Source organism: Triticum dicoccoides, chromosome 1A (genome assembly GCF_002162155.2).
Source record: "Triticum dicoccoides isolate Atlit2015 ecotype Zavitan chromosome 1A, WEW_v2.0, whole genome shotgun sequence".
In the NCBI taxonomy this organism is placed as follows: domain Eukaryota; kingdom Viridiplantae; phylum Streptophyta; class Magnoliopsida; order Poales; family Poaceae; genus Triticum; species Triticum dicoccoides.
In genome coordinates, this window is record NC_041380.1 from 131,324,847 (window position 1) to 131,344,167 (window position 19,321).

Here is a 19,321-nt window from a genome sequence, read left to right on the forward strand (position 1 = left end):
TCCAGAAAATAGTCAAAACTTCTAAAAATCATAGAAAATCAACCATAGCTCCAAATGCAAAGATTTATATATGAAAAATGATCAGAAAAATTCAATCTATCCATCTGTAATGGTTTCATGCCTGACAAAACAAGTTAACCTTGCTGTTTAAGCAGAATAAGGTAATGCACTAATAAGGCCATGTTTAATGAGCTAACATTTGAATCTTTGATTCAAATGAGTTCAACCCCTTCTGTTTTAGCTTGCATTAGGCCAAGACACTTTCATCTTGCCATGTCATAGCATGCATCATATTGTTGCATATTGCCATGTGTTGATTATGTTCGGTGTGTCTTTCGTGGTAGGTTCTGCCTCCGAGGATAACCCCGAGTATCCGTCTGAAGGGCAGTACCCTACTACCACTACAACAGGCAAGCAACCCATTGATCATTCCGATACAAACCCATGTTCTCACTTCTGATCTTGTTTACTGCATTAAGAAAACGCGATCCAAACTGTTGTGTGCTACGGTAGTTGAACCCTTATCCTCTGCATGACCTGTCATTGCCACAGTAACTAGATGAAACCCACTAGCATGTGTAGGAGTTGATTGAGCCATGTATGTGATTCCTACCTTGCTATGCCTGCTATGCTTAGAGTTGTGTCAGGTCTGGTTCATCTGGGTGATGGGCTAGAGTGAAATATTTATGTCGGTAATGAGAGGGATGCGTTGAACATGTTTTGGTAAAGGTATCGATGAAAGGCCATGTAGGAGTACATGGTGGGTTGTTTCATTGAGGCCGTCCATAAGAACTGAGATCTGTATGCGTGATTTAAGATTCAGCTACTACCACACATTGGGCCCTGAAATATGACCCCGCTCGACTTACTGACCCCTCTCGCCCTCTGTCCAGTAGTTGCAACTAGTTTCTGGTGTTTGTAGGTTATGTGTTGGCGGCCGTGTGTAGCGCTGACCCTAGGGGTGGGCTATGATGCGGTAGATACACTATGGTCGGGTATGCCGGGCGCCCGTTTGGTGTCTCGGGACCCTGTACACATCGTTTGGGGCCGTTGAGGACACCCTGGCCGGATTTCCTTGCGGATGGAACCTGAATAGGCGATAAACCTGGACTAGAGACTTGTGAGGTTAGTCAGGTCATGGTCTACACCCACGTCGGTTTTCGCTTGAAGTCTGCCGAGCACATGTCGTGTGCAGACACTAAGTGGTGGAAACATGTGTGATGAAGTACACCCCTACAGGGTATAAAACTATTCGAATAGCCGCGTCCGTGGTAAAGGACTACTTGGTTGCCTATACAGTTCATAGACAAGTTAATGGATACTACTAAAAGACTCAAGATAAGTGTGAGTACCGAGGATGGCCCTCTCGTAGGATGACGAGAGAGGATCCCCGGTGGAGTATTGTGTTGGTGAGTAGTGGACTTGTGTGCAAAAACTATTTTACTAGTGGAGTTCCGTAGGATAGCTTGGCCAAGAGTCAAAGCTGGCTTGCTGCAATAACCCCACCACCTTCTTGAGAATGAGCATGTATAGTAGGTTCTGTTGTAAGACTTGCTGAGTACCTTTGTACTCATGTTTGCTTAATTACTGTTTTCAGACGACAACACCACCCCCTCCGATGGGTTCTACGTAGACCTTGACATCAACGAGTGACTAGCCACCCAGGTGGTGATCCTGGCCATGGAGGGCCCTATGTAGATAGACAGGCTTCGGAAGCCTTCTTGCTTTCTAATGTCTGTACTCAGACCATTTACTTTCGCTTGTGCTTGTATGATTGTATGACTTGAGTGTCGGGTCATGTGACCCCTATCTGTATGAACATGTTATGTATGGCTCTCTGGAGCCTTTAAATAAAGTACTTGAGTTGTAGAATTTTGTTGTGATGCCATGTTGTATGTACTCATATCGGGCATATTGTGCGTATGATTGAAATGCTTGGTATGAGTGGGATCCGACAATATAGTTCTTTATCCTTGGCAGCCTTCCTTATGGGGAAATGTAGTCTAGTGTTCCTCGAGCCATAGTAGTCCGCTACAGCCCGGTTCACCGGATTCCTGCTAGCCCAGCACTACTGTTCAGGACACTTGACTGGCCGGCATGTGTTTCACTTCATTCCTATGTCTGTCCCTTCGGGGAAATGTCACGCGGTGACATCCGGAGTCCTGCCTAGCCTACTACAGCCCGGGTTCCTCGGAGTCCTGTTAGCCCAGTGCTACAGCCTGGACTCACTCGTTGATGACCGACATGCTCGATGTGATTCATGTATGCCTGTCTCCATAGGTCTATGCCGCTTTGGGTTCACGACTAGCCATGTCGGCCCGGGTTCTCTGTCATATGGATGCTAGTGACACTATCATATACATGAGCCAAAAGGCGCAAACGGTCCCGGGCCATGGTAAGGCGACACCCATGGGATACCGTGCGTGAGGCCGCAAAGTGATATGAGGTGTTGCTGGCTAGATCGATGTGGCTTGGAATCGGGGTCCTGACAATATATTTGAATTATATCATGCCATGATGTTTACATAGACAGCATGTATCTGAATTATGGCATGCCAACCCATTTTCTAAAGACATAATATAGTTATATCATCTCATCCTGTTCACACTTCACATAGTCATCATATTTTGAATTATGTCATTCTATCCGTGAATTATATCATGCCATCATGTTTCCATCGACAGCATGTTTGTGATTTATGGCATGCCAACCACTTTAATAGACACACCGTATAGTTATATCATGTCATCTTGTTTACACAGTCATCATATTTTGAAGTATTTCATTCTATCCTGTTTAGTTAGCCATCATACATGTGAAATTGTGTCATGCTATCCTGTTAAATTAGCCATCATATATGTGAAATTATGTCCTGCTATTCTGTTTGGTTAGACAACATAAATGTGAATTATTTCATGCCCTATTTTCTTCCCTACTATCCATTGCACCTGTCTATCTTACAATGTCTGTACATTCAATTACTTTTCTTGTTTATCAGCCATTTCAATTGGAGGGGGTGATGGCAGTATCTGTGGGAGTAAAAACACGGTCTTCAGAAAAGATTGTGCTACATGTCGATGGAGATAGAACCACGGTTGTACTTGCCCAAGAACCAGCCCTACCACACATAACCCAGACTCACGCAGATTGTACCCCTACCCAGTTGGACAGAGAACCAGCTACACCCCTTGTAACCCCAACCCCAACAGATAGTAATCCAGTTCCCGTTGACACAGCACTGTCTCCACCACAGAGCACCCAAACACGAGCAGTTAGTAAGGCAACTGCAGTGCCAAAGCATGAGGACCACCACTCCGAACCCCAAGTCAATGCTTAAAGAAGAAGACAAATTGTTCTCAGGTCAGGTTCCGTAGCTATGGTTCATACTACTTTGCTCTTGCATCACCGTATTTACTCATACCAACTAATTTCAAATTTGAAGGATGTAACTGAAACTCCAATGGCGCAACAAGTATGTTTTAGACCTGTTTCTTTAACGTGTTTGCTGTTGTAACTTGCTCTATGTTGATTTCAGTTTCAATTGAATAAACAATTATATTCTCATGCCATGCACCTTACAAGTGTTGTTATTGTTGTGTAGTTTACCACACATATTCTGTCTAAGCTACTTTGTCTTAAATAGATATGATTCGAACGGTATCTATCTTGATTTGGCAACATAAACTAGAATGATATAGACCATAGAGTGACCATACTACATAGATATATGTTTGTTTCATGTTGTTATCCTGTCCACCTTACTACTGAACTGGTTTACCAAAATGAGTTTCATATACTACATTGTAAACCTGTGATGTGTTTGTTTGTTTCTCTTTTAGAATGCGGATAAAATATTGGAGAAGAGTACGCCGTTATGCAATGGTACAGGAAGTAATGCAGATAAGGTTCAAGATAGTGAGACATCCTTGTTGGTCTCCAAGAAAGCTGATTAAAACTATATTGAAGACACTGAGACAACCCCAAAGTCCTGTCTTGATGTAGTGTTCGAGTTACTGGCTACTACTGCTGGCACCAGCTCTTCGAACTCACTGCCTGAATCAGTTCGGCTTCTTGAGTCTCAACTTCAAGTTGAAAGACATCGATCAGATGTTATGCAACATGAAGCCGAAGGACTGAGGAAGTCCCTGCAGAATTCAGATGCATACTTTCTGGTGCAATAGCAAGTGTTGGAGGATTTAAGCGCCAAACAAGAGAAAGTTAATAAGCTTGCTAAGCATCTTGCCAGCACTATGGGTACCCAGGATATTGTTTCTTGAGCTCTTCTGAAGTGGTTTCAATTCTGTACTTGTTTTGGTGTGGCGTTTATATGCTGCTTTGTTCCCTATATTTGCACTGGTGGCGAACTTTGATGCCTGGTGGATGTAATATGTGTAATAGCCGTGATAGCCTAGTGTAAGTTGCTTGCCTGTTTATTTCCTTATTGTATTGTTTATTTGTTTTCTTGTAGTCAGTGCAGTTCTTTTTTCGCGGTTTGCTAGTGGCTGCAATAACCTATTTTTTAAAACTAGGCCACATTAACTATGGGCGACATATTTACTATAGTTAACATGGGCCTCTTACGGGCCATAGAAACAATGGGCCTTCTACGGGGCGTAGAAACCATGGGCCTTATACGGGCCGTTGACACAATGGGCCTTCTACGGGCCATATCATCAATGGGCCTTCTACAGGCCGTATGATCGGTTGGCCAAACATGGGCCAATAACAGACCACATTACGGCCGCAAATGGGCTAGAGTTGAAATCGTCCGTTCATGGGTCGACCATAACGGGTCGTCGTTAATCAGCCGTATTTGATGACGCTATGAAAACGACCCAACGTATTAACGGGCCACAAACGGGCCGACTGTAACCACGGGCTAAATTTGGCCCACAAGCAGAAAATGACAGTAACGGGCCGAAAGTAAACGAATGCTGGAAATGATCCCAAGAATAAATGGGCCCTGAGAAGAACGAATGATAACATGGGATGGAAATGGCCCAACGGAATAATGGGCCGTTAATGGGTATAAAGTGATACACTGTTCATCACGGGCCAGTTTTACCACGGGCCGTTAGTGGGCCGAGGGTTACTAAGGGCCTCATATGGGTCGAAAGACGTCATGGGCCATACATGGGCCGGAAGTTAAATCGGACTGGAATTATATTGGACAGCCCAGATGATGCTACTGGGCCTAATTCGGATAGGCCGTAAACGGGCCCTAGGTTAGCAGGCTGTAAATGGGCTATATGCGAACATGCTATTAACAGGCTTGCCATGGGCCGGCCCGCCACCTTTTGACCAAGTCAAATAGGCCGACCTTTTCATAGGAATGGGCCTCTTTTGGGCCGTGCCAGGTGTCGATGTATCATATGCACTTTGGGTCCAATGAGTGGGTGACATCTGTCCCACCGGTGAGCCGACACGTGTTTCCTCCAGCCAATGACGATTTTACACGTGGAAAATCCCCATTGGTCGGGGCTGTTAATGGGTTATCGGATCCAAAACCGGACCTGATAGCTTAATGGCGTTCCGTTACGGTGGATGGCACGTGTCGATCACCCTTGATGAAAGCACTTCTGTGACGCGCGATTTATCGTCATGGAAGTGGACACTTCCGTGATGATAATTTTGGTAATGTCATGGAACACTTCTATGACAACACAAGTATGACTATCTTGATGCTGTCATAAAATTGTCATGGATGTACCTGCATGACAGAAAACGTGACCTACTGTGACAAACACGTATCATCACGGAAGTGTATTTTTTTGTAGTGTAGCACTATGCATATTTGAACTTTTTGGTAACTTGTTGCCAAAGGGGGAGAAATATGTATAGATAATAGGCTTCGAGAGAGTGTTTTGCGTATTTGCCTTTGGTTGAACGTTTTATCGCGTGAGATACTTTATGTCCTTGTGTGAGATACTTGTGTGATCATGTGATTGATCATTTGCTACCTTAATGCTTGTTTAGATGATACTATCTTTTATATCCATATATGATCATTCACTTGCTTGGTGATGAGTGCATGATTTTAATTTCTATGATTTTGAGCGCTCCACCAAGATGTATGTGACATTGGAGAGTAACCCATAATCCTAATCGATTGTACATTTGCATTCAAAAGCAAATTTTAAGTAATGCACAAATTTAGGGGGAGCGCTTGCTTATCATACACTTCTCAAAGCGATGATGTTTTTCAACCTTATTATCATCTGTCGAAGCTTTGATCTATATGTTGTCATCAATTACCAAAAAGGGGAGATTGAAAGTGCAACTATTCCTGGGTGGTATTGGTAATTCCTAACAACATATTGGCTCCCTCCGGGAGTAGGACTTCTCCCCCAATCCTAGTTGGAATAGGACCCGCGAGGTGGGAAAAGAGAGAGAGAGAAGGAAGGGGGCGCCGGCCCCCTCTCTCCTTGTCCTATTCGGACTAGGGGGGAGGGGCGTGCGGCCCAGCCCTGGCCGCCTCTCCTCTTCTTCCACTAAGGCCCATTAAGGCCCATGTACCTCCCGGGGGGTTCCAGTAACCTCCCGGTACTTCGGTAAAATCTCGATTTCACCCGGAACACTTCTGATATCCAAACATAGGCTTCCAATATATCAATCTTTATGTCTCGACCATTTCAAGACTCCTCGTCATGTCCGTGATCACATCCGGGACTCCGAACAAACTTTGGTACATCAAAATGCATAAACTCATAATATAACTGTCATCGTAACCTTAAGCGTGCGGACCCTACAGGTTCGAGAACAATGTAGACATGACCGAGACATGTCTCCGGTCAATAACCAATAGCGGGACCTGGATGCCCATATTGGCTCCTACATATTCTACGAAGATCTTTATCGGTCAGACCGCATAACAACATGCGTTGTTCCCTTTGTCATCGGTATGTTACTTGCCCGAGATTCGATCGTCGGTATTCCAATACCTAGTTCAATCTCGTTACCGGCAAGTCTCTTTACTCGTTTTGTAATACATCATCCCGCAACTAACTCATTAGTTGCAATGCTTGCAAGGCTTAAGTGATGTGCATTACCGAGAGGGCCCAGAGATACCTCTCCGACAATCGGAGTGACAAATCCTAATCTCGAAATATGCCAACCCAACATGTACCTTTGGAGACACCTGTAGAGCTCCTTTATAATCACCCAGTTACGTTGTGACGTTTGGTAGCACACAAAGTGTTCCTCCGGCAAACGGGAGTTGCATAATCTCATAGTCATAGGAACATGTATAAGTCATGAAGAAAGCAATAGCAACATACTAAACGATCGGGTGCTAAGCTAATGGAATGGGTCATGTCAATCAGATCATTCACTTAATGATGTGATCCCGTTAATCAAATAACAACTCATTGTTCATGGTTAGGAAACATAACCATCTTTGATTAACGAGCTAGTCAAGTAGAGGCATACTAGTGACACTTTGTTTGTCTATGTATCCACACATGTATTATGTTTCCGGTTAATACAATTCTAGCATGAATAATAAACATTTATCATGATATAAGGAAATAAATAATAACTTTATTATTGCCACTAGGGCATATTTCCTTCAGCTATATATACCCCTCCACCCACTCTTCATTCGTGGAGAGAGCCATCAGCACATGCCTACACTTCCAACATACATTTTCTGAGAGAGAACCATCTACACTTGTGTTGAGGTCAAGATATTCCATTCCAACCACACAAATCTTGATCTCTAACCTTCCCCAAGTTGCTTTCCACTCAAACCCTCTTTCCACCAAATCCAATCCTATGAGAGAGAGCTTAGTGTTGGGGAGACTATCATTTGAAGCACAAGAGTAAGGAGTTCATCATCAACACACCATCTATTACCTTTTGGAGAGTGGTGTCTCCTAGATTGGCTAGGTGTCACTTGGGAGCCTCCGTCAAGATTGTGGAGTTGAACCAAGGAGTTTGTACGGGCAAGGAGATGGCCTACTTCGTGTAGATCTACCCTAGTGAGGCAAGTCCTTCGTGGGCGATGGCCATGGTGGGATAGACAAGGTTGCTTCTTCGTGGACCCTTCGTGGGTGGAGCCCTCCATGGACTCGCGCAACCGTTACCCTTCGTGGGTTGAAGTCTCCATCAACGTGGATGTACGCTAGCACCACCTATCAGAACCATGCCAAAAATTCCCGTGTCTACATTGCGTTTGCTCCCTCAAACTCCTCCATTTACCTTCATATGCAACTGTTTTACATTCCGCTGCTATACTCTTAGAATTGCATGTGTAGGTTAATTACTTGACTTGTGCTAAGTTGTTAAAATCTGCCAAAACTTAAAATTGGGAAAAGGCTAGATTTTTATTTGGTCAAGTAGTCTAATCACCCCCCTCTAGACATACTTTCGATCCTACAACTACTTCCTCCACGTCATGCACAACCTCCTCGGAGGCGACCACATCAAGGGACCCCGGTGAGGGGGTATCATCCGGAGGCTAGCCTCCATTGGGGTCGTCCTGCATGTCTGAAGCACCAGCAGGGGCGTTCGATCCGGCTCGTACCAAGACGGTGTCTTCGGGCGAAGGCGTGCCGGGTACATCCGCTCCATGTGCCGAAACGGCCTCCGCGGCGATCAAGGAATCGAGGCAGCGTCGACCTCCTGGTCGATGCCAGGACGAGGAGGAATGGGAGCAAAGGACTGCTCGATCTACGCCCATTTCTCCAATAATGATGCTACGAGGTGGGATGCTGGCAGCCGGTTGACTTTCCCCCGCGTTTGGCCGGAGGATAACGGCCTTGCGGACGGATCGCTTTGCCTGGCATGGTCTCATGGCAGGAGACCTAAAACATGAAACCATAAGTCTCAAAAATCACGGGAATTATCCCCCTTTAATAAGAACTAGTAAAATACTCGTGCGTTGCTACGGCGCAATCAAACAAATAGATGATTAAAATGCATGAATAAGACAAAATGGAACATTGGTTTCTAATTTCTTGCTATCCTTTTATAATAGCTCTTGTAAAACCAATATTTGAGGCCGAGAAGACTTTTAAGATGAAATGCATGGACAGTAGCATGAGGTGACACTAAGACCAAGAAAATTATATCCAACTATAGATACAACCATCCATACTATTTTAGTTTGGTATATTTATATATTGATGTCCAAGATCAGAACTTCAGTTTAGGAACTGTTCAGGTCTCCTTCCACTCCATCCTTCACCAACTATGTGAAGCGGGGGCTTCCCGCGGTGTAATTTGATGAAGGTGCCAAAGTTTAGCTTCGCGAATCCAGAATCACAGGAATGCCACTGCGAGATTGAGTGACGCTTCATTGTAAATACCCTTCTGACGAACCCCGTTGAAGCGTTATCCCAAAGACGTCATCATTGTTCCCACGAGCCTGCCATCGCCTAGCCGCCAGCCCTTCGTTGTTGCCCTATTCCACACCATTGGCCTCCTTCCCAGCGTCGCCCTCTACCCCCCCGTAAACCACCTCCCGTGTCTGCCTCTGCTCTATTTGTGCCAACCTCATCCCGTGGAAGATGAGCAATGTGTCCCAAACAGTGCAGCTCCTCCAAGGAAGCTAGAGTGCGGCGCTGAAGCTTCAACGCTTCTGAATAGGCTTACATCTCTGCTTTTTGCCCTGGAGTTGGCGCCTAGCAAATTTAGTATATATACTCTGGTAATAGCTCATCTAAATGAATGCTGTTTCTCACTTGTATATTTTGCACGTAATCTTTAGTCAAGCTCCCACAGAGATATAAAATCCAGCCCGTTTGGCTCCTGTCATTTGGGCCGGATTTCGCGGATTTCATTTCCGAAATCCGGCCCCAACTTGTTTGGCTGTCACATAACTGACACTGGATTTCACTTCCGAATTCCAGCGAACCAGTACCCTAGTAAGGCTGGTCATAGTGGAGGTAACTTAGCAAGTAACATAGCGCATTCCAAGACATGTTTGCTTATGTGGCATAGAGTTAATGAGGAGAGAGGTGTTTGGAGTAACATAACGCAACCCAAAGCAAAATGAGTCTATGATGTAATAAATGCTATCATCTATGATACTACTTATATGTTACTTTGCATTATGAAGGTAGTAACAAAGACTAGTGTCATATACATGACACTAGTCTAAGTTACTTCCCACTATGAGGTTGGTCATAGTGGGGAGTAACTTATACTAGTGTCATACATATGACACTAGTCTAAATTACTACCTTTATAGTGCAAAGTAACAAAGTAGTAGTGTCATAGATGTCTTCATTTATTAGCTTGTAGACTCATCCTTTCTCGGGAAGTGTTATGTTACTCTAAGCACCTCTCTCCTTATTAACTACATGTCACATAAGCAAAATTTTCTTAAAGTGCGCTATGTTACTACTCCCTCCATTCCAAAATATAGTGCGCCCGCGCTTCCGAGATCCAACTTTGACCATAAATTTAACCAACGAGACCAACTACGACGGGAGAAAAAATTATATAATTGAAAACTTCTTTCGAATATGAATTCACTGATATAATTTTTGCTCCCGCCGCAATCGGTCTCGGTAGTTAAATTTACGGTCAAAGTTAAAACACGTGGATAGAGGAAGCACTACATTGTGGAATGGAGGGAGTACCTAAGTTACTCCCACTGTGACTAGCCTGACTAGCCTTAGACCGAAATCCCTCCCCACCCCTCTCAGGACATCTCCAGCCGCGCCCCAGGAAGGCCTCCCCAGGCGTTTTTTTGCGCCGGTGCCAAAAAATCGGCCCAGTCGTGCCCCCAGGAGCCCGACTTTCGCCGACTTAGGCCAAAAACAGCGCCGGCGGACCCAGGTCGAACCCGACGCGCTAGGGGGCGCCCGGGGGCGCCGGGGCGAACTGTTTTGGCGTGAAACAGCCGCGGGCCCGCCGCGTCACGGACACGGCTCTCTTCTCGCCTCTTCGTCGTCCTCATCGCCTCGTTTCCCGTGACGAATCAATGCCAAAGCTGCCGCGCTGCCGCGCCGGTCAGCCTGCGCCATTGATGCCTCACGGGCGGCGCAGTGAAGACTGGATGACGCGCATCCCTCGCCCTCCACGCGTACTCACGGCGGCTCACGCACGGGCGGCGCCTCGGCCTATATAAGACGCGCCCCAACGCACTCGGCGACTCGCACTCTCTCGAAGTCGTCGTTCCTCCCTCTCCTCTCTCTCGCTGTCTCCAGTTCATCACACCCATGGCCGAGCGCTTCCCAGGCGACGGCGCGGCGGCGAACGGCTTCGGCCACCGCCATCTTCACGAGAACGAGGCTCGCCTCCTTTTCGAGGCCGAGTACCCGGTCCCACCGGACATGCGGGTGCCCGGGGCGTGGAGGATCAGCGCCGGCGGTGTGCCGGTGCCCCCGGTACCCACCGGCGCGGCGCGGCGTGCGGAGATCGCACGCATCCGCTCGTCCTTGCCGCGTGCGGCGAGGGAGGGGCCACGGTACGTCCCCGACAGCCCGCTCTGGGAGCCTTATTTCCGCCGCCGTCAAGCCGAGCAGCTCGAGGCCACCAATGGCGTCGAGCCCTCCGGCAGGCTCAACGCCGTCGGCCGTCCTCGAGTACATCGAGGGCGGCAACACACCGCGCCTCGAGTACCCCGCTCCCCCGTCCTTCCCACGCCGCCGGGGAAGCTCCTGGACCCCGAGGCGCATGGAGACCGGGGGGTCCTCCTCCTCGTCCGGCGGCTCCCCCTGCCTCCACCTCCGCCCCGTCAAGCCGGAGCCCCAGGGCACACCTGTCAGCGCGCGCACCCGCAGCTCCGGCGTCCGCATCAGCGACAACGCCTCCCCCACCGGCCGCTTCGTCCTCATCGAGCCCAAGCCGGAGCCCGGCCTCCCCGCGAAGTACGAGGAGATAGCCCCGCGTGGCTTCTCCAACGAGGACGCCCTGCGGTGGGCACGGGACGACTACCTCCGCGATGAGATGGTCCGGCAGCGCCGGGCCCTGGAGGAGATCGCCACCCGCAAGCGTGGGCGCGAGGACGAGCACGGCGTCGTGGTCCTCGACAGCGACGACGACGCCGCCGCCCCCGGACCGTCCAACCCGTCGCGCCAACCGGGGGAGGGATGCAGTAGGGACGGCGGAGGCGTCGGCGGGGGCGACAATGACGACGACGACGGCGGCGGTGACTACACGCGGTTCTACAGCCTCCTCGACATGTAGAACCGCGTGGGCGGGCGGCGAGGGAGACGGCGGGGGTAGCCCGCGGTAGTTTTTCCTTTTTTTGTAAAATATGCTTAAATTTGAATGAACTCAAACGTGTTTGCGCCGAATTTAAACATTTTAAAAAACCCGTGGGGGGCCGCGACTAAGGGGCATCACGCCCCCAGTGCGCGGCTTAGCGCCGGTGCGCCTCCAGGGGCGATTTTTTGCTCCTCCTGGGGGCCAACGGCTGGAGATGCCCTCATTTGTCTGGATTTGGAGGCCCGACGCAGCTCTCTGTCTCTCTCGATCCCTCTCCTCCACCCCGCCGCCACCCACCCTCTCCTCCACCCCGCCGCCACCCTCTCCTCCGGCAAGGTCGCTCCGTCTCGACCCCTCTCCTCCCGCCAGATCGCCCCGTCCAGGTCCCTCTCCTCCCGCATATCGCCCCGTCCCGGTCCATCTCCGCCCCGTACTGTCCCTCTCCGGCAAGGTCGCAAGGACACTCCGACTTCTTGGTTACCTGTCCCTCTCGCCACCGGTAAGGCTTCTCCTCTCGCTCCCTTCCCCACCTCTCTTCTCCCCCCTCCCTCTCTCTGATGCGTTTTTCTTCTTGAACCCTAACCCTAACCTGAACCCACCTGTTCAGCAGGACGCCTCACTCCAGCCACCCGATCTGGGCAGCCCACGGTAGGTCAACTCCACCCCCGGAGGACTAAGGAGCAAGAGGCACCGGGGCTCTTGGTCTGGGAGCAAGCAGGGTATGCTTCGCCTCTTTCAATCAGAGTGGTTCTTCAGTTGGTTGCTGCAATATATTTGCTTGGATATATTGTCACAACATTGTCATATGGACTAGGTTGTTATTTCCTTCGATTGCTGCAATATATTGCTCCATAAGATCTAGACAGGTTCTTCGGATAATTTTGCTCTGTTTGGATTAGCTAAGTGACTGGGTGACTGCTTGTAGGCCATGTGTAGAGTTGTAATTCAAGAACATCAGTCGGGAGTCCTAGATTAACAATGAATGCTTTGAGCATCATTCATACATGAGGAATAACTAATTCTTGTTCCCTATCAATGTGTGCTGGAAGCACTATTTTGCAGTATATGCGACATATATACTACTCTCCGATCAAAGAACAACCTACCACAAAAAGAAGTATATACAGTCGTTTCTTCATAGGAGTATATACTTCAAAAAAAGTAGGATTATATACTATTTTGTGATGTATATATTTTTAGACCGGTATATACTGCTTATAACAAAAGTATACGGTTTTCTTGTGCAATTTTTTAGTTGCTTTCTTGTGCAATTAGCATTGCGATCAATGAGTATCTAGTACTAGCGAGAAGAGTATATACTAAATATTTAAATTTTAATTGGAGTACTGTGGCCAAGGGTTTAGGAGTTTGTACTTAATTTTTTAATTGGAGAGTATATACTTTTTTTTATTGGAGTATATACTTCTTGACCAAAAAAAGGATATACCCAGCTGATATAGCAGTATATTCAGTTGTTCATACGAATGATGCATACTCTCTGCTGAAATTGATTTGAAGTATATCCACTTGAATGAAGTATATACTCTGCTGAAATTGAAGTATATTCACTAAATTTGATACATCCATAGAGAAATGTATGATAAGCATGCACGTATTACATATGCATTCTGGAGTGGATATCTAGTCTACATTCATTTGTTCTTCACTGCAAAAGCATCTTCTTGTTGTTGTTCTGTTTGTCGCCGGCAAGCACACGCACGGTGGGCAGCACGATGTTAGGAGTCCAACGCATCGAAATCGCAGGCACTCCACGCCATGCTATCCATGGCCTCCAGATGACACCTTGGGAAATTCTACCTGCATGCATAGAGCTTAGATAAGGGGTACAGCCAACTAGATGCCTACCTGAGCAAGCAATGAATTAGTCACGGAAAGAGTGGTTGATGCATGCTTTTGCAGCTCAATCTGAAGTTCGTAGACCAGAAATAATATTGAATAAATGATGCACCTTGACGAGTTAGATTGTCGGCAGCATCTCATCTTCTCATCTTCAAGTTTGAGTTGCGCCAACCACATCTAATGTGCCTCGTCGTCGAGTCAACAAGCGGCTGCCGGCTGCGTCTTGTCTCCAAGCCCTAATCAGTAGGTGGATTGATTTTAATGAAAAAAGAACGATGCATGTTAATGCGGTGCTAACAAGATTTGAATCTGAATGTGCCTTATCCCTATTAGTATGGAACAAACTTTCAAACTCCACGGGACCACTTCTGATTAGCACCTAATCAACTAACTAAATGCTAAGGAGGTTTGTTGCGATGGCACAATAAACAACAGTGGAAAATAAAAAAAGAAATGACACATGACATAGGAGTATGTACTCCTAGGTGTACCAACCCATTTTCCTATATATATCCTCTGTTTTAATATGTAGTCTCTTATCGACTTAGTTTTGGTCCTACTTAACCTACTCGGTTGTTGCTGGTTTGTCGCCACTACCTTTCGATTCATGATAATTGTGCAAATGAAGTGCAAGTTAACCTTTGAGCAACTTCTATATCAAGTTGAGGTATTTTTTTTACCCTTTGTAAAGATTGTTGCAAGCTAAAGCTTATCGTGTCACACTTTGATTTGTCTTATTGGCTGTCACATCTTTCACTTTGAGCAATTTGTACAACCATTGTGCCCTATGAGACCATATGTCACCATTTCTCATCATATTTTGCAGGAAATATTGGGTGAAGTGTGATGCTGAACGGACAGAGGAAGATCCTTGAGCAATGAAAATCTTTGTTGGGTGGTGCTAATAATGCAAAGATTTAGTTATGTATTCACTTTGAGCAATTTGTACAACCATTGTGCCCTATGAGACCATATGTCACCATTTCTCATCATATTTTGCAGGAAATATTGGGTGAAGTGTGATGCTGAACGGACAGAGGAAGATCCTTGAGCAATGAAAATCTTTGTTGGGTGGTGCTAATAATGCAAAGATTCAGTTTTTATGTAACCTTGGCTAGACTGTGATCATTTGATGTTGTGAACCTTTGTCGTATTGCAAAGATTAACTTTTTACAAAGTCTCATGTTGAAGTTTTATGTATTGGCATGGTTCAGTTTAATGCAAAACATTGCTACGTGTGAACAAACAAGCTGTCAATGTTGGTGCTGGTAGGGATTTATTCATCCTATTTATTCCTAGCACAAAGGCGTTCGTTGGTGCTGGTACAGTTTGGTTCTGGCATAGAGAGAATATATTGCATTACTTGACTCTCCAAGAGTGTCACCTCTCCTTAATGGATCCGATAAATTGATATCCAGGTTTGAGTACTTTTATAAAAAATATAATAATTCCAATAAATTGGTATCTAGGTTTGATGACTACTATAAGAAGCTTTACTTCCTGTAGCATGTAGGCACTTGAAGAAACATGTTTCCTGTAATCTGTAGACACTTGAAGCATGCATCCTGGGTCCATTGGCTTAATCTTTCCAAGAAATTACAAAAATCTCCGTGCTTCAGTAGCCTTTTACCTGGCATAAAATGTGTTCTCTCATTCCAACAAATACTGGAGGACTAATAGATATAGCCCTGGGCTAGTTGAAGTGGTTTCTGAAAAAAAATTCATAATATTACAAATTGGAAGCTGTCCAAAGAGAAAGGTCTGTTTAGTTTGATGATTTAACACAGAGAATACAATACTGGAGAACTGGGATTTACAAAGTGAACTGGAACTAAATAATAAAGCAAAATCAGGTTATAGATTCACTTCATTCTATATGAAAAATCTATGCATTATGTAAAGCACTAAAGTAACTACAGAATTTGTAAATTAGAAATTGCAGTCTTGTGACACACTAATCAAATTGTCCCAATGGAGCTCAGACTTGTAAGGCATTATAGATGGCAACACTGTCCATGCGCGTGACTTAATGTACCTTCCTTCAAAATTATAGTTTTGTGCTCTGCCGTGCAAGCATGCACACATACATCTCCTGGATGAACCAAGTCGCAGGATACACAAGCAACCATATTATGGACGGATAATATACAACATCTAGTTTGATGATGCACTTCTTCTTGGAGTAACGTGCAACAAAAACAACCATTCATTTCCATCTTCTGTTAAATTTGAGGGGGTTTACTCTAGGTACTGCTAAAGTACAAGGGTTAAGATTCTCTATGGTTCTTTCTTGTCTAAAAACAAATATGAAAAATTATATCTTCATCAATGATGTTGACAAAATTCTGTGAACTCCTTCTAGCTCGTAAATTAATGGCGATATTTCCCTGCCAGCATGAAAGAGGAAGAAAATTTAGGAACGTAAATGATCATCGTGCGTAGTCTATGATTATAATCTAATAATCATTGCACCCACGATGAAAGTTAGTGTCAGAAAAATATTGTTATATTATGTACCCTTAGTTATAACGGGAGGAGCAACCCCCTCTGAGCAAGTTCAGTCAAAGCCAAGATGCCTCTATGCCTAGAACCATCACCTTCGGTATTCAGAATGCACAACTTAATTACTTCATAAGTAATTCACTACCTAAGAAAAGCTGCAATTTTTAAAGCTGGAAGAGGAAGCTGTGAAACTCTTCAAACAAACAAAGGGTGCTTTGAAGTGTATATGTCATAAATGGACCTCACCTGGAGAAAAATGCTACAAAATTGTTGATAGAACTTGTTCGGACAGTGCGGGTGTTAAATGTGCAGTTATCTTGCCAACTCCTTTGGCAGTAGACCATCATCCTGGACAGAGAGGAATAATTATTTACTTTTTAGTTTGAGGGCGATAAGCCAACAATCTTGGAGGTAAACAAAAATATTTAGAGTACACCAAGTGTCTTTCAGTATAAATCTCCATCAAAGACTACAGTGCTACTCATTGCATCACTCATCCAACAAACCATAAATATTTGGTGTGAAAACATTTACTCTTTGGAAGGAGATGTTTCTAATACAACCACCGCTGCAGAGAAATTTTGTAGCAGGAAGGCAAATTGACTGTTTGAAGCAAGTTCACACCTCAGATGATAATGAAACTAAACGTACATGAATGCCCACAAAACAGTTCATCACCCCTCTTCTAACCCATTCAGACAAGCTATACTAAGAGCATCTCCAGCCGCGCCCCCAACAGGCCCCCCCAGGCCACTTTTTCGGCGCCGGCGCCAAAAAAACGGCCCAGTCGCGCCCCCAGGACGTCGAAATCCGCCGGTTCGGCCCTTTTTGGGCCCGGCGATCGCAAGCCGAACCCGGCTCGGGGGCTCCGGCACAAGGGAAAAGCACGGCTGGCCCACACCGTCAGGCAAAAAGTCAAGTTTTTCTTCCCCGACTCGCCTCCCACCCCCCGCGCGCTCGGCCGCCAACAGCTGTATCCCGGCGCCGCCCACCGCCCTTCACCGCTAGATAGCCAATCCCCGCCGAAAAAAGAGCAGAGGTTCGCCGAGGCAGCCCCTCCACCAGCAGCTGGGCGTTTTTCACGCCGTTTCCGGCCGCGGAGAGGCAGTTTGGCGGCGGGTACGCGCCCACCGGGCGCAAGGTGTTCGGCGATTTGCCTGCCTCGGCGATGGACTTGGACGACGAGGAAGCGCTCGCCGCGCTGCTGGAGGAGGAAGCCGAGGCCGACGTCCAGGAAGAGGAACATCTCATGGTCCTCGCCACCCTCGCCGCCCTGCTGATGAGCAATGAAAAGCCGCGGCGAGGTGGCTCGGCGCCGGGGCGGATGAAAGCAAAGAACCGACATCGTCTCGAAGGCTACGACATACTCTACTCCGACTACTTCGCCGACGCTCCACTGCACGGCGACAAAACATTTCGGCGCCGTTATCGGATGAGCCGAAAGCTTTTCCTCAGGATTGTGAATTCCATTCGGGAGTTCGACAGCTACTTCAAGTGCAAGAAGGATTGCACCGGCAAACTTGGATTCACCTCGATCCAGAAGTGCACGACAGCGATGAGGATGCTTGCATGCGGAGCTCCCGGTGATTCACTCGACGACTATGGGCGCATGGCCGAGTCCACCACCATTGAGTGTTTCTACAAGTTCTGTCGGGCAGTGGTGGCAGTGTTTGGACCGCAATACTTGCGAACACCCAATGCGGAAGACACTGCTCGGATCCTAGCACGGAATGCAGCAAGAGGATTTCCTGGGATGCTTGGAAGCATCAACTGCATGCATTGGAAATGGAAGAACTGCCCGTTTGCTTGGCAGGGGATGTACAAAGGCGCCAAAGGCGGTTGCAGTGTGGTACTTGAGGCGGTGGCCACACAGGACCTCTGGATCTGACACTCCTTCTTTGGTATGCCAGGAACTCACAATGACATCAACGTGCTGCAATGCTCCCCTATCTTTGCCAAGCTTGTTGAAGGTCATTCTCCTCCGGTGAACTTCGAGGTCAATGGGCGGCACTACAACAAGGGGTACTACCTAGCTGATGGCATCTATCCGAGATGGTCTACATTTGTGAAGACTATCTCAAACGTTGTGCTAGGAGGCAAGAAGTCCCACTTTGCCAAGGTGCAGGAGGCTTGCAGGAAGGATGTCGAGCGGGCTTTTGGTGTGCTCCAATCTCGATTTGCTATTGTCCGCTACCCTGCTCAGACCTGGTCGAAAGATTAAATGTGGGAGATCATGACTTGCTGTGTCATCTTGCACAACATGATTATCGAGAGCGAGCAGGAAGAGCCAATGTTTGACACTGAACCATACTACAGGTAGGGTCCTCTAGCCGAAGTTGATCACCAACTACCGGCAACCTGGACTGCCTACCTCAGTATGCGTCAGGAGATCCGAGACCCACAGGTGCATCGTCAACTGTAGCAGGATCTGGTGGAGCACCTATGGATGCTCAAGGGTGACGCCGGGCTCAACGTGTGATGAAATATGAGTTTTTATTTGTTGAACTATATAATTTGTATTGAACTATTTGTTGTTGCACTATTTTGTTGAACTATTTGATTTTCTGTGATGAACTATGTGATAAAAATATTATGTTGATAATTGAACGCCGAGCCATGACGAACCACGCCGAATATGGGCCGATTCTCGCCCATATGGGGCCTTTATTCCCGAAAGTGGGCCGAAAACTGGGCCAATCTCAACGCCTGGGGGCGACCTGGGGGCGACGGCTGGATGCCCAACCGCCCCCAGCACCGATTGTATCGCCGGCTCGCCCCCAGGGGGCGATTTTTATGCCT

The 19,321-nt window shown here is 46.8% G+C and overlaps 2 long non-coding RNA genes across 6 annotated transcripts in view; one reads left to right on the plus strand and one right to left on the minus strand.

The window, feature by feature from the left end:
- The first annotated feature begins 12,411 nt into the window (after nt 1–12,411).
- LOC119366667 lies at nt 12,412–15,269 on the plus strand. The gene is made up of 3 exons (XR_005176080.1): nt 12,412–12,659; nt 12,768–12,879; nt 14,847–15,269. It is a non-coding gene; the product is annotated as an uncharacterized LOC119366667 (long non-coding RNA).
- Nucleotides 12,888–19,321, minus strand: part of LOC119366675 — a 9,696-nt gene continuing 3,262 nt past the window's right edge. For 4 of the 5 annotated variants that reach the window (XR_005176084.1, XR_005176081.1, XR_005176082.1 and 1 more), the window contains 4 exons: nt 16,769–16,870; nt 15,651–15,729; nt 14,130–14,256; nt 12,888–13,978 (listed from right to left, as the gene is read on the minus strand). This is a non-coding gene — a long non-coding RNA (uncharacterized LOC119366675). Of the gene's footprint in view, nt 13,979–14,129; nt 14,257–15,517; nt 15,730–16,768; nt 16,871–19,321 lie in introns of all 5 variants that reach the window. The other variant, XR_005176083.1, reaches the window with a different exon arrangement.